The sequence below is a fragment of the Polypterus senegalus genome, chromosome 7, assembly GCF_016835505.1.
Source record: "Polypterus senegalus isolate Bchr_013 chromosome 7, ASM1683550v1, whole genome shotgun sequence".
NCBI lineage: Eukaryota > Metazoa > Chordata > Cladistia > Polypteriformes > Polypteridae > Polypterus > Polypterus senegalus.
Genome location: NC_053160.1, coordinates 134,941,095 through 134,966,314, shown reverse-complemented (window position 1 = coordinate 134,966,314; position 25,220 = coordinate 134,941,095). Strand labels below are relative to the sequence as shown.

At 37.8% G+C, this 25,220-nt stretch overlaps 1 long non-coding RNA gene across 2 annotated transcripts in view; it reads right to left on the bottom strand.

Moving 5' to 3' along the window:
• The window catches only part of LOC120532866, a 105,931-nt gene that overhangs the window by 19,770 nt on the left and 60,941 nt on the right, over window positions 1-25,220 (bottom strand). The window contains exons 2-3 of one of the 2 annotated variants that reach the window (XR_005634392.1): window positions 19,968-20,103; window positions 14,354-14,606 (exon numbers count right to left, since the gene is read on the bottom strand). This is a non-coding gene — a long non-coding RNA (uncharacterized LOC120532866). Of the gene's footprint in view, window positions 1-14,353; window positions 14,607-19,967; window positions 21,700-25,220 lie in introns of those variants that run through there. The other variant, XR_005634391.1, reaches the window with a different exon arrangement.

Sequence of the window (25,220 nt, the reverse complement as noted above, 5' to 3'; positions counted from 1 at the left end):
TTTGAGGAGTCAGAAGAGGGTTTTCTAACTTTGAAGACAGGCTTGAAAATTTGTTTGTGGCAAATGATATTTCAGAGGAAAGGAAAAAAGCAGTGTTGCAGAGTGTAACTGGAACAAAGAACTTTGCAGTACTGAAAGATGTCATAGTGCCATGAACCACAAAAGAAATGAGTTTAGAACAGCTAAGCACTGTGCTAAAGGAACATTTAGAATCAAAATGGAATATAGTGACTGAACATTATGTGTTTCACAGCAGAAAACATCAAGGTAAGGAGACACAATATACAGTTGCTTTAAAGGTTTTTAATTGATTTTATTTGAAGAAAACAACATTCATACAATCAAGTCAAACTTAACAAACCAGAATTCAACCCTGGCCAGAGAGAAAGAGAGAACCAACAGCAGGAACAAATGTTCAAAAACAGCAAAGCAGGGAGACTGCATTTTTCAGAAAGATATTTTAGGTCTCGTCCACAATGCTTCAACACTTTGAAACATCAAACAGGGAAAGCAAAAAATCACTTGCCTGTTGCTGAATTCTTAAGTTAGGTCGGTCCAGTCCAAGCTCCTTTATCTTCTTTTTTTCTTCAAGTGAACAATGTATGAGGTGTTTCATTAAAGAAATAGCCACATTTTATTGGACTCCTTAAATTCCACTTGAAGTTGCCATCTTCCTAAAGTTGCACTCGCTCATCTGTAGTTAAATTAATGGTGGATGTGAACTGTGAACCATTTACATGAACTTGCAATAGTGCGTCAATGATTGTCCAATCACAGGTTTTAGGTTCAAAAACCTAAAATAATACTAATTCGCTGCCAATAAATGTCCGGGGCACAGAGAGCTGTGTCTCCAGAAAAATCTGAAAGCAACCAATTAAAGGGCAGCCTCAGGTCACCTGTTTGCCAAAGGAGCAAAGACTTACATAGACTCTCATTTGGCCGGCGCCCTGCATTCAGGAAGTATGGGTATTCGCACAGAAATTAAACAAGTGGAAGTCGGAACCAATTTTTAATGGATGTTGACAAGTACTGACACCAGGCACGTTGTGCAAATAAACAAATTTATTTAATGATTATTTTGCATTACCTAATTAAGTAGAGTTTTTAAAATATTTAGATATTTGGCAGTTGTGCTTTCCAGCACCCACATTACAAGCTGCCACTGATTCTAATTTTCTTTAACTTATTCATTATTCTGTCCTTAACAGGTATTTATATATACATTATGTGTGCTTTTTTTGAACTATTGTCTCATAGATACAGTAATCTACAACAATGCATAATTTTCTTCTAAATAATAGACATTCTTGTATTGTCTTAAAATAAAAAAACAAATAAAAATACGTAATAAAACACAGAATAAGGCAAAATATAATTCAAGATAATGATAACAATTATAATAATACATTTTATTTATATAGCACCATTCCTGTGCAAATATAGTCTTCATTATTTATTGCTTTATGCCTTTCATTATGCAGCAAAAAGCCTGTTTGGTATCTAGATAACATCATCAATAAAAAGTTAAAATATAAAAACTCTTAAAAAAATTGCACTACAACTGAAAAATTAAATTTCTTAGGCATTAAAAATTGGATTCATGATAGCAATCAAGTAGCACCATAGTGAACATGCACACAAAATGATAGTGACCATAAGTCAAAATTACAAAATGGGGGCACAGCAACCATGAAAGAGCACAAAATAATTTAAAATAAAAAATTACAGCATCCATAATAAATAAACAAATTGGCAGTGTCATGAATAAGCATTATAATTTGTTGCAATTTTTGGAGTGAGTTGGCATCCTGAATCCATCCCTGACATTATTTTTTTGTCTTTTTTCCATTTAATATGTTGGCTATTTTTTGCTTATTTTGATTACCAGCATTATCTTCATGTTACTATGGAAATTAATCAGAAGTATATGACATATTCAGGTCAATGGTATAAAGCAGTGTTTCCCAACCACTGGTCCGTGGATTGTTATCGGTCTGTAAAATATTTTCCCTGGTCTGTAATATTTTTAACTTTCATAATCAGTTAATTTCCAGGTCCTGTTTTTAAGTCAATGTAAACCTTTTTCATATAACATTTCAAACAAAAAAATTACATCATGTTCTATCTGATCACTCGAAACTCCAAAATGGACTCGCACATACGATCTAATGTTACTAAATTAGGACATTCAAAACTCTCAGAGGGAACCCCACTCTCCAATTCAATGTAAATCTGGACAGTAAAATCTCAGGTGTATTAAGAAATCCGATTTAAAAAGAGAGTAACAGCACAAATTATACAAAGTAAATAGGTTAATTAAATTTTTCACCACCCTAATCCACAAAAATTTTCATTTTTTTGCCAGTCCTCATGTCAAAAAAGTTGAAAACTGCTGGTATGAAGTTCATGATGGACACTTCCTCACTATCCAAATTTGAGAGAGTGCTTCTTTAAGAATTTGCATTTGCTTTAGTTATTATTTTCCCAGCATTTTAACTTTTTCTGTCTTTCTTTGACTATGAAATTGGATTGTGTTTTGGTTTGATGAAAGATCGATCTGATTTTGTGTTTTTCATCTTACCATGTATTCTGATTTTTATTTGACTTACACTTTCAGCTATTCTTTAGCAGGACACGTAGCACCTATGAGTTAATATACATACAAAATTGCAAGAATATGGCATTGGAGAAATTATGGCCAAAAATAAAAAGTAAATCAAAAATGGAGCAGTGTTTTCATAAGCTTTAAAAAGACTGATTTTTTTTAGTTTTGTACATATTGTGTAAAAAAATACATATTATTATATAACAAAATGTGAAACATACCAAGTGGAACTGATTATTTTTCATTCACTGTCTATATCTTTATATATACAAAATCCAATGTCTGCCTATTTATATGACTCTCTGCTTTTTACGAGAGAACTACTTAATGGATCGGGTTTTTTTACATCAGGTTTTTTTCTGGAATTTGCTTAAACATTCCAGTTGATTTTGTGACTTATCTCATCGCACTAAGTACCATAGTTCGCTTGCAGGAGCAATTTATTCACACTAATGCAAGACAGAAGCTGTGGAGCAAGGGGAGGGGGAGGCGTGACATCAGGAGTGGGGAGCCGGGTAGTGTCTTCCTCTCTCACGCGTCAGCCTCTGATCAAATTGCTCTACCTCTTGCCATGTTTTGCAGCAGACCTTGCTTCTGCTTAGCTAGCGATACCTATTTGTTTATTGATTTTTGAAGTATGTCCTGTTTCACTACTACTTTTGTAAAAACAATACTTTATTTCCGGCCCCAGCATGGTTACATCTCTTTCTCACAGGATGTATAACGCTGCTCGTGTTGTGAAGGGGGTGCAGCTGAATGCACACTAAGGAGATTCCGTCGGATCATCTGCTGTCTTTCTGCTGCTGGCGAGCTGCCTGTTCTGCTTGTCTCACTGCCCGATCATTTCAAAGCCTGTGCAGCAGCTGTCCTTTTGCCACTTCGCATCTCTGTCGCTCGCATTGTGAAGGGGGTGGGGTCGGGGGGCGAGGGTTAGTTTAGCTGAATGCACGCTAAGGAGAAGCATTCTGATCATCGGGAGGCTTTTTGCTGCTGGCGAGCTGCGTGTTTTGCTTGTCTCTTGTCATTGTTTTAAGAGCTGGGAGTACATGAAGCGTGTCCGCCAACAGCAATCTAACAACTGCTAGGTTAGCTGTCCATGGTCCAATGGTGTCTCACTGTCTTGTCTCGCGTGACGTTGTAAACACAATACTTGTCCTTTATTTCCAGCCCTGGGCGTGGTTAAATCTCTTTCTCAGGACACATAATGCTGCTCGCATTGTCAAGGGGGGAGGGTGGCTGAACGCATGATAAGGAGGTGCCGTCGTGCTGCTATCAGTCTTACGTGCTGTATTCCACCTCCCTCAATCAGACCTAACAGTCACTTAAAACAAAAAAGGCTTCAACCTGGCTGGGACGCTACAATACTTTCGAATTTTACTGCTTTCATATTCTTTACCTTTCTCTGCATGTGTATTATGTCATCGTTTGTTTTAGCCTTTTGAATTCCACTGCTTTCGTAATCTTTTATCTGCCTTTTTTTCTCTCACACACTTTTGGGTCTCTTTTCTACGCGCTGCTCTTTCTTCTTCTTTCATTGACATTTCATCTAGACCGCATTGTCCTTATACGCTTTATATGTGCTGAGAGCACAGGATCTGTGCGTGCCTTTACACGACTGAGTGTTATTTGATATTGTTTGCATCTCGGCGGTCTTTTAAGTGTCTTCCGAGAAGATCACGTATCGTTGCCCTGCTTTTCCTTTCCAGTATTTTTTTATAATAGAGAGAAAATACTCCTGTCTTCACTATGATTTAGTAGAGCTCATGAGCTGTCCTAACTTGCTAGGAGTTCTCAGAACATGATGTTCAGGCGGAGATCAGCACACACATCCCTGGAAAGTTGGAATGTTTTGAAAACTCAAAAAAGGATATTGCTTTGATAGTGTTGGAATAATATTCATAAAATATCTTTCATGTTATGTGATTGATATATCTACATGGAGAAGCCATGTGATTTCAGCCAAGATGAAATTTTAGTGAAATGAAATGAAAATGATTATTATTATTATCTTTGTGGTGAGTGTTAGTATCAGAAACCTATAAAATGTCATCATTAGTGTCAGTTAAAATCATGATGTCATTCATTCTCAAAAGTGGCTTCTTGCTTGGGAGTAGGTGTAGGATACCATGTTTTCCATCCATCTATCCATTATCCAACCCGCTATATTCTAACTACAAAGTCACGGGGGTATGCTGGAGGCAATCCCAGCCAACACAGGAAACAAACCCTGGGCAGGGCACACACAAACCAAGCATACAATAGGGACAATTCAGAATCGCCAATGCACCTAACCTGCATGTCTTTGGACTGTGGTTGGAAACTGGAGGAAACTCACGGACATGAAGAGAGAACATGCAAACTCCATGCAGGGAGGATCCGGGAAGAGAACCCAGGTCTCCTTACTGCAAGGCAGCAGCGCTACCACTGCACCACCATGCCGCCCACCATGCTTTCTGGTTGGCTATTTCCAGCTTTCTTTCTAGCATTTTTTGTACTAATATTGTACTAATTTTCACCTAGTGGCTCAAGTACTCCATCTGATACGTCTATTTTCTCTTCCTCTTACTGTTATCAAGCAGTATCTCTTTGGGTATTCTTTTTGGCTACAAAAAAAATCTTTCTATGGAAATCTTCTGACTTTCTATGTTTTACCCTTCTTGTATAATTTACTTTTGCTCCAACATTCCACATCATGGATTAATGGGTCATCTCGCCCCAGTATTGAATGATGGAGATCAGTGGTGAAGCTGGTTCAGGATCAACTGGTGGGTATTCAGTGCATTAACCTTGCTCTTAATGTCTGATTTTACCTTTTTCAAATAATTCCTTCACTTTATTCCCTAAGACGCCTGATTGTGGGTGGTGTCTCTCTCTCAGTTAATATCAATCCATTTTAATATATGAGGGACGCTCAAAAAGTTTCCACACTTTTTTTTTACTCTATTTATTAAGAACTAGCAAAATACCCGCTCTTTGCAGCAGAGAAGAAGTGTGTTAAAGAAGTTATGAAAAAGAAACGGAAACATTTTAAAAATAACCTAACATTTGCTTTCTATCCGTTTGCATAAGCACAGTCCTTCACCAGCAATTATTTAATGTTAGCTCAGACCCGGCACTTAAAAGTTTCTGTCGCACTTTTGCTGAGTTTGTACCAAACACTATTCTGTCCCTGACCATCTCATTTTCATTTGCATAAGCACAGTCCTTCACCAGCAATTTTAACTTAGTTACAAAGTGATCAAAAGTCTCGTTTATGCCCCGCGTCCTCACATTAAACTTGTATCTCGCGAATATCGTATTTGTCTTAGGCATGACAAACACCAGCAGCAGCATGTCTATGAACTTAATTTAAAGTTAAGCTTTACACCTTGCTTTCCTATTTTAACTCCGTTACAAAGTGATCCAAAGTCTCGTTTATACCTTGTGTCTTCTCATTAAACTTGTATCTCACGAATATCGTATTCTTCATAGGCATAACAAACGCCAGCGGCAGCGTGTCTATAAACTTAATTTAAACTTACAGTTTACACCGTGCTTTGTTTCCGCAGTAGCTGCACTTATGAATATGCTTGTATGCGTCACTCGCTTCATATTCTTTTTCTGCCTTCTCAATTGTGTAATGCGTTTTTTGTTTAGCGCTCTTTGGAGCTCTTTCTTGTTCTCTACGTACTGCGTTCACAGTCAGTTCACGTGAGCCGCTCTCTTGTGTGATCTTGCGATGTCTACGGCTTTATTTAATGTTAGCTAAGACCTGGCACTTAAAAGTTTCTCGCTACAGCAATTTTAACTCTGTTACAAAGTGATCCAAAGTCTCGTTTATACCTCGTGTCTTCTCATTAAACTTGTATCTCGCGAATATCGTATTCGTCGTAGGCATGACAAACGCCAGCGGCAGCGTGTCTATAAACTTAATTTAAACTTACGGTTTACACCGTGCTTTGTTTCCGCAGTAGCTGCACTTATGAATATGCTTGTATGCGTCACTCGCTTCATATTCTTTTGCTGCCTTCTCAATTGTGTAATGCGTTTTTGTTCAGCACTCTTTGGAGCTCTTTCTTGTTCTCTACGTACTGCGTTCACAGTCAGTTCACGTGAGCCACTCTCTTCTGTGATCTTGCGATCTCCATGGCTTTATTTAATGTTAGCTAAGAGCCGGCACTTAAAAGTTTCTCTCTCATTTTCGCTGAGTTTGTGCCAAACACTAGACCATCTCATCTTCGTTTGCATAAGCACAGTCCTTCACCCACGAATATTTACCTTATATGGGCAGGCACTCAATTACATAGGAGGTGTGATGATGCGGGATTGGCTAGACATGGCCAATTACTACTCCTCCAGCCTTCACCGTTTACAACAAAAATATAAAAGTGCAGGAACTTTTTTAACATTCCTCGTACTTCCTTGCCAGGCTGGGTTGTTTTGGGGATGGGAGGGTGGATGCATTAAGTGTTCACATTTTTGCTTGTTTTAATCCTTCTCAAAAAACTTTGTGTTGCTTGAGCTATTTTTGTATTTTATGCTTAAGTGATAATAAAATTAAAATCCCAATGAAGAAAGATAAGAGGCCAGAACAAGATTTACACCTCAGGGTACATACCTGTAAAAGCTGGAAACAGGAAATATATTTAAAGATGATATTAGAAAGGATTAGAAGGAGGCATGAATTTTCCATTCATCCACTAATAGGTAGCACACACAACTTGAGCATGTTGCTAGTTAAAAAATGAGCATCTGGGAACATGTACATTAACCAAAGGATCAAGAATGCATGTACAATAGCAGCTTTAAGTGACCGTGAGAGGTTTGTAAAGTAATCTCAACTCAGAGGAAAAATTAAGTCCAGTGTCAGGAGAAGAGGTAAGATGATTGCTTACTGGCAGTAAAAAGAGGCCATGATTGTTAAAGAAAGAAAGACAGTAGAGAAGGAATTACTTTTGTGTCATACATGGGGCCCAGGAAAGTGGGCAAGCACCCTCATCTAAAAGTCAGATCTTGCACATGTGCTTAGAGAGGCAATATTCTTTTGCGACTATTTGTAGCTTGAGCTTTTCATATTTTTCTGTCAATTGTGTGTTGCATTTGTAATAATAAAAACATCTGTGATATTTGTGTCTGTCTTGGAAACGTTATAGGTGTGAAAACACTATAGATGTGCCCTGTCATTTTATAACATCTGAACAACTATCATATGTCTTAATTCTATAAGAAGCTTTGGGAAAATGTGTTAACGGTAATCATTTATTGCAGTTAAAAAAGACACTCGTTTGTCTTATCTAAGTATAAGTTAACTTATTTTGAATCGCTTAACAGGCAAGCAAATCCCATGAGAATTTGTATTTTCTAATTTGGAACATTACTGCCCCCACACTGGAGTTCATCACAGCATAATATGCACTTCTCTTTCCACGACACAAGGTTAACATGCAGAAAGAATAAAGCAGCTACCAGAAACACATTACTCAAATACTTGTATACATACATCTATTTTTGAACAGGCATCTTTCTTTTTTCAAAGGGGTATACACATGGCACATTGATATAAGGGGTCATTTAAAAGACTTTGCAGAGGCTCTGTACTGTGAAGTATTGAATTTTCACTTGAATGCCTACACTTTCACATCCTCTTATCCGCAGAATGAGTCTCCCTTTATTTGAACAGCAGATCGTTGGTCCTGTTTTTTTTTTTTTTTAATGTATTTCCTATAATTCGCTAGGCAGAAATGGAAAGGATAAAGGTCATGTAGCTTAACAACACTGACCTTTAGAATGAATGGAATATGTATTATGCTCTTAAATTAAAAAACAGTCTAGATAAAGATTTTTAAATGTTTATTCATTTGCTGTGAGAAGATAGTAAATGCTCATTTCTGATAAACTTTGTTTCTACAAAACACAAACAATGGTTTGTTGTAATAAACATGTAAATGAATGCTTTGTTGAGTGGTGGCTTAGGTTATACAATGCCTACCCCCTAAAAGAATTAAATCTTCATATTTTTGCATACTGCTCTAACATAATTTTCCCAAATTATTGGGAAATTATTGGGAAAGATTTAGATTTTTTTGTATATGATGTGTGGTTGTATGGTGGCATGCTGGTCAGCATGACTGTCTCTCAGCTCCTGGGTTAATATTCTAGTCTCATCACAGTATGTGCCAGATGACCCGTTTTGCATGGTCTCTTCCTTGTACATATTGGTTTTCTACAGGTACTGCAAGCTTTAGTGTGTATTGGTGATAATAAATTTGTTCATTTTGCTTGTCCTAGTAAAGGTCATGGTAGCAACACATTGAGGTTTGCTGAACAGGCTTTGTTATCCCCAACAACTCCTTTCATCCCTTCCTGGCCATACCTAGATGATCCAAGGTCAGTCAAGAGACATAATCCCTTCACCTTGATTCTGGCAATTGGTCATTTCCTAGTGGGCTGTGCCTTGTATACCACATAAGAGTGTTAAGGGAGCATCCCAAACCACATGCCCAAACTACCTTAACTGTTTCTTCTCAAACCACAACATTCTTGATTCTTCTCATGATGAGGCTAGTCTCCAAGGCCCAGACCTAAATGTTCACCAAACATTTAACACCAAAAGCATTCCACAATAATCTTTTAACTGGCAGCGGTAATAAGACAAAGAGACCACTATCCAAATGAGACAAATGTAGAAGTGATAAAACCATCATTTTGCCTGGATGACGAGGCAAGAAGACCACTACATGGAGAAGAAGATTAAATGAAGTGATCATTGTTTGGGTAGGATGACAAAGAGACTAGAATACCACCTCCAGGCCAAGATGACTGGATGACAAGAAGACCACCTCGTCATTGGGACATCTAGTCTGCAAAAAAATATGAACAGGTGAGGTTTTTGAATATAGATTCATCTCTTGAGTCTTGGTTTAGTATATTCAATATATATTACACATATTTCTGTATAATTGACTAAGAAACAGAGATGCAGTAAGCACAACAATATTTCTAGTCAGGGTATGTTAGACTAAAGTAGTAAGTCTTTTTCTGGATTTAAAAGCTGAGAGACAAGGGGCATCTCTTATATTAACATGCACATCATTCCACAGCTTCAGGGGCCCTGTAACTAAAAGCTCAACCTTCCAGTGTTATTTTATTTATCCTTCCGATAATAAGTGTGCTGATTTGTAAGTAATGACAAGTTCAAATGAGTAAAAAAGGCCTTGGCCATTTGAGGCTTTATATGTTAAAAGTAGGCTTTTGAAATCAATTGTAAGTAATACAGTGTATATGAACTGCTACTAACCCTCCTCTATTCTGTTTCGCTTCTCAGTATCTTGATGTGGAATCTGGCATAAATCAGATTTCCTAACTGTGAAAAGTCATCTCAGATAAACAAGCATTGGAATCATTGGATGTAAAGATTCTCTCATTAGATTAGATGATCTAGCACAGACCCCACTGTAGAATGCCCAGGAGGGGGCAGCTAGATGGCTGAGTTCTCCAGGTCTGTGATCCTCTCTGACTTTGTCCTTCTCTGACTTTCTCTTTTACAATTTTAATCTCCTTCTTTGTCAACTGGCCATAGTTAATACATTAATTAATGGACAAATGTTGTTTTTCTTTTATCTTAATCAGTTTCAACTTTGTTTTCTGTGTGTAACCAATCTATATCTTCATATGTGCTAATTATATGTTTATTATTTAGTATAATCTTTACTTGTATTTTTCCCTGATATTTTCTTCAGAGCACTCTGTGCCTGCACTCAGAGAATAGGGCTATTAACAAACAAAATCAATTTCAATAATACAAACAAAAAGAAATATAGTCAATAACAAAATTGACTAAATATTCAAAAATAGAAAGATGATAGAATAAAAAAGGATATTTAAGTTGTACTTGGTGTTAATATGAGATACTTTACTTCAAGTGATAGTTTCCACCAAACAAATGTCTTGTGTTTTCATCTGTTCATGATTTTTAATGACATGATATCAAGGCATGGCCAAGGTTTGAAGTATATCACTTTTTAGACCTCAGGATTGCATCTCTGATGTTTGCAGATGATATATTATCTTCGTGGCCTAAGCACCTGCACTATGTGGAGGAGTTCATGTACATTCATGGACATATTAATAAGGTGATCCTTAGATTGACTAACAAATCAGTGTAGTGACACCAGTGTTAATAATGTTGCACCAGATTGTGATGGTGTAGCTGGAGTTAAAACAATGGATATTAATACATATATCCTGAAACTCTTATACAGTGTACTTTATATTTGTATATATAAATATATAATATATATAAATATTATATATATATGATATTATTGATATTACTATATATTGTGATGGACGGCTGGAGGTTCAGTCCGGTCAGGACACCCCAGAACAGGAAAAAGGGAGAAGAGCAACCTTTTCGGGACAATGCCTCCCCCGGTGCTCTAGGTGGCAGCTCCCCTGGAAGACAATGGTTCCCCGGATTCCCTCAGGGCATCCTGGGACATGGAGTCCATTTGTTCAGACCAGTTGGGTGCCGTGGGTGTCGCCAGGGGTTGCTCACAAAGAACCCGGGGACTCCTACAGTTACTATGACCCGGAAGTACTTTGGGTGGTGCTTTGTGCACTTTATTGAAGAAAATATTAAAGATTCTTCTTGGTGCTTTTACACGTGTGTCCTGGACATCTGTCTGTGAGGTTTCACGGGGCAACAGCACCTCTAGTGTCTACAATATATATATGTACATATAATTAATTTTATAGAAACAGAATCCAGAATCAACAAGTTAAAGTTAACTCTTTTCATAGTTTCTATGTTTGGCTTGAGAAAACAACTTTCATTGAAATCTTCACAACAGACAACAACTTTAAAACTTAATGCAATAGGAATGTTAAGTTTATGCTTATCTATATTTTGGTTCTTTGTTTAGTTTCTTTGCCTCATTCAAACATTAGTTATTTTAGGACAATGCTCCACAAAAATTATTCAGTCGCTTACCTTACTGATACTGCATGTTTATTCAGACTAATGGTTGCCAGGGAAAAGGCCATATTATGGCCACATCAAGTGCAAGGCATACTAACACACATCCACCCCTATGAGTTACGGATGCAGAAGATAACTATAGCATCTAAAGATAACACAGTCAATTGAGAACTTTAACTAGGTTTTGCCTGGACCAGAATTTGAGGCCACATCCCTATAACATTGAAATAGTACCTGTACTTATTTTATGAATTCACAGACTTAAACAATTGCCTTACTAATATAATAACTAGAAAGCTGACATTATGTATTTACAAATGCAACTGATAGCAGTTATATTAACTAACATAGCATTTTATTTACTGATCAATTTATTTTTTAGTTTTTCGCTACTTTTTGTACTACTAATAAATGAGTTCAGGTTGATGTCACCATGTGTTCCTATTTGTCATAAACAAGAGGAACAGGTGTAAAAATTATAGGCTATAACATTACTAATAGTGCAATAATAATACAAAAATAATAATAAACATAATATCATCAGTCACATGATTACTCATAAACCACTGGGGCTAGAACCTTGATCTTGTTCTTAATTGTATGTTCATTAAGTGACACATGCTGGTGAGGAAAATATTGGGAGAGTGCCAACCTCTGTGAATTAAGTGTGGTTCAGGTATTTCTTACGGCTAAAGACTGGACAGGGTAACATGGAACAAAGGAAATGCAGAGTGATGACATCTGCTTAGCGTGGAGCCTATTATAGAGACTGATCATAGGAAGAAAAAGAAGAACAGCAGCAGTGTTCACTGCTGAGTGTTAAGTGCGGGATACAGAATGCAAGCGCAACAATAAAATTAAATAATCAACATGCCAACAGAACTGCAACTTTAGGCTTTGACTGCATTTGCTAAAGGCTGATTTAATTACAAAGTATAAACATCTCTCACATGGACTAACATTAAAACTCGCTTTGAAACTGTTCACATTTACTCTTGGCATGTTGAAAAAGTTATCATAGTTGGTCTCCAGCTGGAAAAAGTGTGCATTGATTGGATGGTGATATGGCATTCTTTGCATACATAGACAACATTACAGTAGTTATGGGAAAATGTTTAAAGATAACCATTATTCTTTGGCTAGTCATTTTATTTCAGAGTCCTAGACTGATTTCCCCGCTATTGGATCACGAGTCACTGCTTTATTTAATGGGAATGGATCACAGATGGCTTGCGAAGTGGGTCTTAGTGGGATGATTAAGCAATCGACATTGCTCTGACGATTGTCCTCAATTCTCCCCTCCATTTTGACGATCAGCAGTGATATTTCAAGGGAGCCCCCCCATTATGACAATTGTCTGTGGCTCTCCAAGGCCCCCATTTTGATGATTGTCCATGATTACACAATGGAGATCTATCTCCCATTTTATTTGATCATCAGGGTATTTAACAATAAATTGGTCTTGAAGACACTAAGACTAGGCTGCAAAAAAAAGGTTTTAAGAAACTCAGCTTTAAGGGGTAAGTAAAATTATGACTATGTTGTCACCATCACTGTAAGCCTGTTTGGCTGGCAGGTTAAATACAAAACTACCCTACGTGCTTATAGTGATGTTAAATAGTAATTTTATATTCACTCATGTGACAGAAATTCAGTATTTGCGAAATTCAAAAATTAAAGAAAATCTGCCAATACAGCCGAAATGCTACATATTTTCTGAGACAGTCTTGCCCAGAGACTACTCTTTCACACCCAATGGTTTCTTTGTGTCAATTTGGCAGTGATGATTCCATTTAAAACATCCCTGTTCCTTTTCCATTAGCTGAAAACTGCTCATATGTCCTGCACTGTAAATAATTTGCAGTCTATATCCTTCTATATAAAAGCGGTCGGGTGTCCTTCCGTCCTGTGAGTGCTACACAGGTGCGGAGTTTCACACACGCCCCGTCCATTTTGCAATGCACGATGGGATTTGTAGTTTTGTTTTTCCAGGTAAAAGATGATTTTCTACTCCAGACTGTACGATATCTTCTTCTTCTTTCTTACTAAATAAAAACGGTCGGGATTGTCCTTCCATCCCATGAGTGGAAAGCGTAGCGGTATTCCACTTATCACAGACTTACTACTTGCAGCTTTCGGTACGAAGCGACATGATGTGAGCAGAGTTCTGGTGCTCCCATTGTTCCCTTGCTTTTGTGCGCGATGCGCTGGAAAAATAGACAAAATTATGTCTCTGGAAATAATTAATGTTAATGGAGTACAAATGCCTCACCGCGTAGTAAATATCAGGGGGGTTCAAAAGGGCAACCTCAAAATAGAAAAAAAGTTTAAATTTCATCACAAAAATAACAGAAACTACGAGTATTAAAGTAATACCGCTCAAAGGCAATATAACCAAATTAGATAGATAGATAGATAGATAGATAGATAGATAGATAGATAGATAGATAGATAGATAGATAGATAGATAGATAGATAGATAGATAGATAGATAGATAGATACTTTTTGTATAAAATATCAAATTGATCTACATATTGAATTGCCTTAAGAAGTGGTCAGCTTAAAAGTCGGTCGCCTTAAAAGGCGAGTGAGCCTAGTATAGACTAATAATTGTTGGTTGACTATTAGGTTGCATGTGTCTGAATAAATCAGTTTTTAATAATTCTGCATATTTGGAAGAGATATCAGTGCACAATCATATTGGATTTGAATAGCCTGCAAAATTACTTTGAACAGTCAAGTAAAAAAATAGGATATGAACCAAAAATCAAAATTGAGGCAAATTTACCTGTAGTTTGGATGTAGTGACACAAAAGTGCACATGGAAGCATAATTGTAATTCTCCACTAGACCAGGGGTCGATCCTGTCACCTAACAGTTTCTCTCTTTCCTTCACTGCAGATGTACAGAAGGAAATCCCACCTTGGCCTCACTTCTGGTTCTGGAACTTCCTGTCCCAGCTCTTCTGAGGTCACTTCCCATCTAGACTGCATATAACTGCCATCTTGCCTCATTATAATCAGTTCTGTGTTTAGCTCCATCTGAAAAGACATTATATATTCATTTTTTGCTTACTATTTTCCAAGTATAAGGGGTGGCTACCCCAAATTATTATCTTTGTGTTTGTGATTTTTTCACAGCAGTTTTACTACCTTATAGCAACATATGAACTCTAATGCAACTGATATAGGGTTTTCAATTCATTTTAACTATCACAACATTTCTGTAGCATTGCCCTAACATTAGGATGGGGGCGGGGGGGTGAGGGTCATTTTTATGACCTGACATGAATTTGTGCCCCACTATTCATTCACTATCACACATAAGCAAGTGCCTCGAGCACCAAGGTTTGCATATTCTTCTCTGGGAGCTGTAAGGTGGTAGTACTATCCACTGCCTTACTTTTCTGCACTACCCTTTCATAAGTTGTTTATAATTTTGCAGTGTTAATTTGGGGATTGATGTTATTCATATATCTTATGACCTAAATTGTGTTCCATGTAATAGAGGCAGAGATTTGTTACTGCATTAAGATTGTAATTTGTTTTATACTTGGGGAAAATAAATTTAAAAGATTATCTTAGCTTCCTCTTTGTCTCTTTGTGTCTTTGAAACAAATTTAATTAATTAAAAAGTTTACATACAAAACCCAGTCAATAATGTAACATAGGCACAATTGTATTATTAAACAGGGTGACTAAAAAACTCGAGAAAATTTATGACATGAAATGTTCTTTGCTAAATGTGAAATTTGTATGTCAAGAGAAAGTACATTCCTTGTATGAATTTGTCAAAGATAATTTCTATGTATATATTGTCACAGATGTCCGGGGACACTGCCCGGCCGGGACGCCTGGATAGTCCCCGACTTGGACATTGTTACTCCTCGGCAACGAGAGGGCAGCCGCCCGGGGCTATTTGGGGGCCACAGGGACGGAGCTGGGACACTCTTTATGAGAAGACTTGGCCACCGCCAGGGGGCACCCGGACAGTCGGAGAAGCCTGGATGGCAGCACTTCCGCCACAGCAGGAAGTGCTGCCGGAAATAATTCCAAGAAGACCCGGAGTGCCTCCAGGTGCTTTCCTGAGACTTCCGCCACACCAGGAAGTGACATCAAGGGGAGTACCTGGGGCTCATCCGGGTCATGATAAAAGGGGCCGCCTCCTTCTAGTAGACGAGCCAGAGTTGGGAGGAAGGAGACGAAGCTTGTGAGGAGGAGGAATGAGGTCAAAGAGAAAGAGAGAAAGAAAGAAAGAGAAGAAGAAGGGAAAGAGGAAGAAAGGAAGAGAGTTGGTGAGAGAAGGCATTGTGGTGCTCAAAATAAAAATAAAGGAGAGTGTTTTGGACATCCTGGTGTCTGTCTGTCTGTGTTTGGGGGTACGTTTTCCACAATATATATATATATATATATATATATTTAAAGATTGTGTATTTGTTTGTTTGGTATGGTTTCTGTGCACTTGCAAGGTAGCTTTTTCAAAGAATTTCATATATCTAATATAGCTGGTAAAGCAAACTGACAGAGTTGTAAGAAATAAGAGTTTATGCACATTTGTAATGCGCACAAATTGTTCATTAACTGATGTTAAGTAAGATCATTTATATTATCAGTTTAAAGGCTCAGAATCTAAATCAGGTGATGGAGGATGTACATATTATATGCATTGCAAAGACCTTTAAGATATGGCAGTGTAAGCAAGTGGAGAACTGAAATCATTATATAATAAAAGGTTCTAAATCTGGATGTTTAAACTGGGTGAGCTCTAGGATATTCCAGCCACAATCCTAATGAGAAACCATGATGAAATATAACAGGATTTCACCCCAAGAACTGGAATTGCGCACCCTCAGCGCTGGCATTGGGACATACTTTTCATGTCTCTAACAAAAAGTAACTCAAAATAAGGACATCAATAATTTCCTAATACTAAACTGCTAGGGGGAAATATAAAACATTTATACAAAGGGGATATCTTAAAGTTTACCTTGAAAGAGAGTCGGTTAGTATTCCGTTGGATTAGCATGTCCTCATTCTCATCTTGTGAACTGATGCACTTACAGTGCATCCGGAAAGTATTCACAGCGCATTACTTTTTCCACATTTTGTAATGTTACAGCCTTATTCCAAAATGGATTAAATTCATTTTTTTCCTCAGAATTCTACACACAACACCCCATAATGACAACATGAAAAAAGTTTACTTGAGATTTTTGCAAATTTATTAAAAATAAAAAAATTGAGAAATCACATGTACATCAGTATTCACAGCCTTTGCCATGAAGCTCAAAATTGAGCTCAGGTGCATCCTGTTTCCCCTGATCATCCTTGAGATGTTTCTGCAGCTTAATTGGAGTCCACCTGTGGTAAATTCAGTTGATTGGACATGATTTGGAAAGGCACACACCTGTCTATATAAGGACCCACAGTTGACAGTTCATGTCAGAGCACAAACCAAGCATGAAGTCAAAGGAATTGTCTGTAGACCTCCGAGACAGGATTGTCTCGAGGCACAAATCTGGGGAAGGTTACAGAAAAATTTCTGCTGCTTTGAAGGTCCCAATGAACACAGTGGCCTCCATCATCCGTAAGTGGAAGAAGTTCAAAACCACCAGGACTCTTCCTAGAGCTGGCCGGCCATCTAAAATGAGTGATCGGGGGAGAAGGGCCTTAGTCAGGGAGGTGACCAAGAACCCGATGGTCACTCTGTCAGAGCTCCAGAGGTCCTCTGTGGAGAAAGGAGAACCTTCCAGAAGGACAACCATCTCTGCAGCAATCCACCAATCAGGCCTGTATGGTAGAGTGGCCAGACGGAAGCCACTCGTTAGTAAAAGGCACATAGCAACCCGCCTGGAGTTTGCCAAAAGGCACCTGAAGGACTCTCATACCATGAGAAACAAAATTCTCTGTTCTGATGAGACAAAGATTGAACTCTTTGGTGTGAATGCCAGGCGTCACATTTGGAGGAAACCAGGCACCACTCATCACCAGGCCAGTACAATCCCTACAGTGAAGCATGGTGGTGGCAGCATCATGCTGTGGGGATGTTTTTCAGCAGCAGGAACTGGAAGACTAGTCAGGATAAAGGGAAAGATGACTGCAGCAATGTACAGAGACATCCTGGATGAAAACCTGCTCCAGAGCGCTCTTGACCTCAGACTGGGGCGACGGTTCATCTTTAGGCAGGACAACGACCCTAAGCACACAGCCAAGATATCAAAGGAGTGGCTTCAGGACAACTCTGTGAATGTCCTTGAGTGGCCCAGCCAGAGCCCAGACTTGAATCTGATTGAACATCTCTGGAGAGATCTTAAAATGGCTGTGCACCGACACTTCCCATCCAACCTGATGGAGCTTGAGAAGTGCTGCAAAGAGGAATGGACAAAACTGGCCAAGGATAAGTGTGCCAAGCTTGTGGCATCATATTCAAAAAGACTTGAGGCTGTAATTGCTGCCAAAGGTGCATCGACAAAGTATTGAGCAAAGGCTGTGAATACTTATGTACATGTGATTTGCATAAATTTGCAAAAACCTCAAGTAAACGTTTTTCATGTTGTCATTATGGGGTGTTGTGTGTAGAATTCTGAGGAAAAAAATGAATTTAATCCATTTTGGAATAAGGCTGTAACATAACAAAATGTGGAAAAAGTGATGCGCTGTGAATACTTTCCAGATGCACTGTACATTCCACACTACCCAGAATGATTATAAATTATAATGAATGTAAGTTTTTCCCAGAGATAACCTGATATGCATGTTGATTATTTGAATGATGACTTTTTCAAAGTGGTCTCTGCCTCTTCCTAGTCCTTCTTTACTTATTTTCACCTCCTCTTCATCCCCAGTTTTCCCATCTCATCTTTTTCAAGTTGCCTACCCTCCTCCTTTTTCTACTTTATGAGAAATTATGAGATGTAAATTTTGACTTAACAGCAAAGTGCTCCTTTCCTCTTATCTTCCTTAGGAAGAACACCTCATTATACTTTTTATGGCCTTTACATTTCATCCATCCATCCATTATCCAACCCGCTATATCCTAACTACAGGGTCACAGCCAACACAGCGCAAAGCAGGAAACAAACCCCAGGCAGGGCGCCAGCCCTCTGCAGGGCACATACACACACACACACCAAGCACAATTTTGAATCGCCAATGCACCTAACCTGCATGTCTTTGGACTGTGGGAGGAAACCCACACAGACACAGGGAGAATATCCAAACTCCACGCAGGGAGGACCTGGGAAGCAAACCCGGGTCTCCTAACTGAGAGGCAGCACTGCTACCACTGCAACACCAAGAAATATTCATCAAAGGACTTTGACCTTACCTGATTTTCAACTTTCTGTTAATTGTGCCACCATTCCCTTAGTCCAACAAGCATTCTGTGATGTGTCCTAATAATACCTATCCACCACTTCTGGATCACATATCCTTTCTATAGCACTTTATTGTTCCCTTACATATGCTTCTGTAGTTTATCTTTTATTCTCCACTGGGTATTTTCTCTGCTAGAAGGTTATTTTACACTGCCCTTGGTGTTTTTGCTTTATGCACTGCTTTGCTTGGTGTTTCTGGCCTAGAGATCTTCATTGTGGATTCCTGATGCTCATCCTTTGTGTTTTGGTCCATGAGAACATATTGGTCTCAGATTCTCTCCTCAGCTTCTTTAGTGAGGTGAAACAGTGCATGAGTGAAAATGAATTGTCCTTATACATGTAAATGACCTGTTTTAGCAGATAGACACAGTGCATGACAGAATCTAAACACATTTTCACTGAATCTACATGAAATGTAGCTATTTCTGAAAGGGCACTGATCTAGCCTTTAATTGTTTCATTTCCATTCAGTCAAAATTTTGTTTTTCTGGTTTATTAATGTCAGAAAGTTATTATTTTTTTGTTAATAATAGAGGTATAAAATAATATACATTTAACCTGCATAATGAAATCCAATTAACCTAATCCATAAGTCTTTGGGTATGTTAGAGGACAACTGGAGATCCAATCCAAAGGAAAACTGACCCACACATTTGGTTTACATGCCAAAACCACAATCAGAGAATATTAAAGAAACTTTATTTATTTTCATTAATGAGACAGCTGGAGAGTTGTGCCATGACAAATTGGACGCTGTTTTCAAAAATGAACTCCATTCATGGTCCAGCACTTCGTGTTCTGCTTGCACCAAACTTTTGTCTATCCAACCTTGCAAAATCCACCAGTCCATCATAGCTACCACATAAAAATAAATTGAATATACAGTGTGAGCTAGTATAAAGTCTAGAATTAATTTTTGTTCTGTAACACAATAACAGCAATTTTGTAAGGAATTTATAATTTGGAGCAGTTGCTTTTATTTTAAAAATCTTAAGTACAGCCATGTCAAATTGCATAGATTTCTTACCTTTATGACACTTCAAAATTAGGTTTTAATTTTAGGCAGTAAGTCAAATGATTGCAAAGCAAGAAAAGCATAATGAGTTCAGCCTCAGACAGCTCCTCGGCCTCCTGAAGGTCTTGAAATCATGGAAAGGAACATCCTAGATGTAATTATAAAGAAAAAGTCTTTTAAGTTGTTGTTATCCTGAAAAACCCTTCAAAGAGGTACATTAGCTCTGAGCTGGCCAGGGTGTTTCTTATGTTATTATGTGCTTGAGTTGAAATATTGTTATCATTCCATATTTATTAAAGTAAAGTATACCAAAGCCAGGAGGCTCCAATCCATCAATTTTTAAACTAATATGTCCCATTAGTGGAACATTAAGAGAATTGGGTTTAGGGTAAGAACCAACAATTTATGTAACAACAATCAATTGCACAATATCTAGTTAAAAAGTAGCAATTAAGCTAAGATTTCATTCTTTGGTACTTAAAGGAAAAAACTCTCAGACATCTGACAGTCTGCAAATCGCCAACAGATAATGATTGTAGTTAAGAATCATCGCCAGGTCTATAAGCTGTGAGTGAGAAGTGCTTAGCACTGCACCGCCCTGACATCTCCAAGTAGTCTTCTTAATGTAAATCACATGAAAAGTGCTGAGTAAATGCTAAAGGTATTTTTCAAATGAATTGATGAAATGTGGAAATAAATCTCTCATTTCACCTTGCTGGGTATGATGATGTCTATACCTGGTGAGGCAGCTTGAATTCAATGACTTAATGTGAAAAATCAGCAGGGTAGGAAAATGTCATCTGCAGATTATGATATGGAAAAAGTCTCATCGGTTAGCGGATAAAAATACAAATATCAATTTAACGAGGAAAATGTGTATTCTTTCTGAGCCATGATGTTCACTGGTCTAAATAATCTGTACCTTGAATTCATGCTACAGTCCCATCATTTGTATTGCAGGTATTTCATCTAAATGTGGTATTAGCACCAGCCTACACCATCCCCATGTCTCTTGCCTCAGTCCTCTCTTAAAATTCTCAGATAATAGCACCAGCATTAGAAGGTTTATCTATTAACTTTTTTTAGAGTAAATGGTCCATAACCTATTCCTGGAAGATTTTGATCCACTTCACTTCTTTTACCAGGATTAAGGAGTATATTCTGCAGCCACAAAATGAGTCACTCGATGTTGAATTTAATTCCATAAGGTGAGATTTCCTCATGTGGCAATCCTCTTTTTTGAAAGCATTATTTTCTAGATTTAATTTGACTCTGGCAGACAATGCATTCTGAAGCACTTTGCAATTAATATGTGGACCTCAAATGTCGGTTAATACTTTATTGCAAAGTCAATATAAACTTGACAGCTGGATGCAGACAATCCAGATTGGAAAGCTTTGCGGGCGTTTCTTCCCATAAAGACACATCCATCTGAAACACAGTGGAAGGATTCATCCAACCATACAACCCTCTGCCAGTCATTGAAGTTTCAACATTTTTTTGTGTCATACATCAGTGAATGCAGAATAGTTATTAGCTGCAATCGGCTTATAAATATAACTTTGGTATAAATATCAATTCCTTGTACTGTAATTTTCAGAGAATCTTCTACATCTGGTTTGATTTATCTTATACTGAATTCATTTGGTTCACAAATAATTTAAAAGAAACAGTTTCTATGTACTGTTTGACCTAAAGTATACAAACATAATTTAGTATACTCAGTCTTCTAACTAGAAAAAAATAAGAAACTGATTTTTATTTAAGACTGGTCCTTTGCTTGCTTCTAGCACCCCCCCCCCAAATTAATTTCTCCCTCACTATCTAAGATGTTTTGCTTCCCTGCCTATTGTCACCACCAAGGCTGAAACTGTCAATTTGTAGGACCAAAGGCAGCATCATCTCAGCAGGCTGAGCCAAAGAACATCTGCAGCTTCTGACAATTAGCTGACAACAGTCTCATTTCACAACCCTAGGATTTCTTTGTCTGAAAAGAGAATAAAAGCTGACTTTTTTTTAACATCATGAATAAAAGCAATGCAAAACAACAACATGCAATTTAGACATCAGTCTATACATTTTCAGGAAAAGTTCTTGTCAGTCAAAAAGTAAGACCAGGACAAACAGAATATACTTCTGTGATTCTTCCATAGTGTAAAGACTTAACTGTTTTGTTTGTGAAAATATTTTAAAATTAGGCAAAACAATCAAGAATAATTATTTTAATAAGAGTAATCATTTCTAAACCGCAAGTGTTTTCAAAAGACATTTCAGAACAAAGTACTTTAACATAAGTGATAGTAAAATATTTTTTTTCGGGCAGCAGCAGTGGGTGCTGGGTGACAACCAGCCTTGGCAGTGAGCCTGTCCATTGCATGCTGCACTCTTGCAAACATTAACACGGACATACACCTTAGGTAGGGATCAATCTCACTTTGCTTTGTTCTTTTTTTTGAGTTTTCTGACTTTTGTTTGCTTTTATTGTTTTTCATTCAAAGTAAATGGTTATATCCATTATTTGTTTTAAGTAGTAGTATGCTATTGTATTGTTATATATTTCACGAATAAATTCTTAAAATTAAGAAACATGAACTTCCACCATGCCATTTTAGGCCTGCCGAAAAACCTAACATGCACATCTTTTTGTAATGTAATTGAGTACCCAGAGAAAAACGCACAGAGACAAGTGGAAAGATTGCTCGCTCCAAACACCACAATCTTAAACTGGGTAAACAAGGTAGAAAATGAATGAATGGATAAATGGATTTTCTATGGCCTGTCCATTTTACTTTATTACATTTTGCAATAGAAGACAGAAAATCTAAATTTTTTGTAAATCACCAAAAAGTAATTAAATAAGAAATCAAGTCAGTAGTGCATATATGTGGTACTGTGCTAGCTTTGCTAACTGTGTTAAGATGGGTTGAAATCTAAGTAATCAATGTTGACCTCAGTGTTAACGTCTGCAGTGCACCATTTATTGGAATATATTTTGTAACACATGTAGTAATGAAATGCATTGAACTTGTCGTTCCAACAGATGCTTTGTAATTACATTGCATTATCCTTCCAACAGATGGCGCATCACAAAGTAGCACTGCTTTTACAAATCCCATACCAAATGGCATTTAACAGAGGTGTAGCTGTGTTTGTCCAAAATTTCCCAATTTCTGCAGCTTTAGCTTACTTCATAGAACAATTCAGGCAATAGTGTGACATGTGTTCAAATAATTGCACAGTCCAAGTATCTGCATTTTAAAACTTTTAGTAAAATTCAAAACAAAACAGTGCAAACAAAAATAGAGAAAAATTAATATTTCAAAGAAAAGAAAATGTCTTGTTTAAAGAAAGTTCTGTTTAAAGCTTACTTATCTTGTTTCATTTTTCTCTATATTTGGTCATACAGTCATAGTTTCTTTTGTCCATATAACATTTATATAATGATCAGAACACTGTATGACAATATTCTATTTGTAAGCTAATCTAATAGTCCATGTAGAGAAACAATTTCCTAACTGGCTTAATTAATACTCTGTTTTTTATAGGAATGGCTAAGAAAGTGCTATTACATACTAACTTACAGTAAAAATGACACCATAATCTAAGTAAGTATATGAAATTGGTATTCTATTGAAATTAGCAGACAGCTAAATTTAAAATTAACAATAACTTTCTAAGACTGGCTTTCACAAGAGACATAGCAACCTGATTGGTACATGGACACAGACTCTTGTCCTTTTATTAAGGTGCATATGTTGTTAGTGCCAGGCAGAATTATCTGGCATCCTACTGATATGAAAGGACAGTGATGGACTAGCATCCCATCTGGGATGGGTACAGGACACTTACCCGGATGGGAGTAGAAATAAAAGGAACAATGGGGGAAGACTCCTTTTTCGGTAAATGCTTATCTCCAATCTGTTAGATGGCAGCATCCCAGGCCTTTGGCAACCATGTGGACACCTACAGGGCATGATGGGAGTTGTAGAGCCATGAATTAGCCCTGCTGGGTCACATGGTTGCCTCCAGAGAGTGTCTCCAGGGGGATTCATTATCCCTGTTTTTTGGGATCTCCACTTGACCCAGAAGTGTTTCCATCGAGCTCTGCCCTGGCACTGGACGTACTCCTGCATCTGACATAAAAAGAAGTCATCCAGACTTACTGTCTTTGACTCCCCGAAGGAAAGCAACACTCACTAGAGGGAGGTGGACAAAGAGAGAAGAAAAGGAAGGAAGAAAAAATTGTAATTTAATTGTGCTATTGCCGAAGAAACCTTTGTGAGGTATTTTTTATAATAAAAAAACTGTATTTTGAACTAGAGGCTATTTGTTTGGTCGTGTCCAGGGATTGGGGCTCGGTAGTGCCATCTACATATATATATACACTGCTCACAAAAATTAAAGGAACACTTTAAAGAAACACATTAGATACATCAGATCTCAATATGAAGTTGGATATCTATACAAATAACGACAGGGCAATGTCTTAGGAACAAAAGGATGCCAAGTCTTTTAATGGAAATAAAAGTTTTCTGCCTACAGAGGGCTCAATTGTGTAGACACCCTAAAATCAGAGTGAAATGAAGATGTGGCAGGCTAGTCCATTTTTTCAAAAACTTAATTTCTGCTACTCAAAATGCTTTTCAGTATCTTTTGTGGCCCCCAAGAGCTTGTATGCATGCTTGACAACGTCGGGGCATGCTCCTAATGAGACAACGGATGGTGTCTTGTGGCATTTCCTGCCAAATCTGTATGTGGGCATCCCTGAGCTGTTGTACAGTCTGAGGAGCAACCTGGCGGCGCCTAATGGACCGAAACATAATGTCCCACAGATGTTCTATTGGGTTTAAGTCAGGAAATCGTGAAGGCCATTCAATTGTTTCAATTCCTTCATCCTCCAGGTACTGCCTGCATACTCTTGCCACATGAGGCCGGGCATTGTCGTGCATTAGGAGGAAACCAGGACCTACTGCATCAGCGTAGGGTCTGACAATGGGTTCAAGGATTTCATCCTGATACCTAATGGCAGTCAAGATGTCATTGTCTAGCCTGTAGAGGTCTGTGAGTCGCTCCATGGATATGCCTCCAAGATCATCACTGACCCACCACCAAACCAGTCATGCTAAACGATGTTACAGGCAGCATAATATTCTCCACGGCTTCTCCTGACCCTTTCATGTCTTTCACATATACTAAGGGTGAACCTGCTCTCATCTGTAAAAAGCACAGGACGCCAGTGGTGGACCTGCCAATTCTGGTATTCTA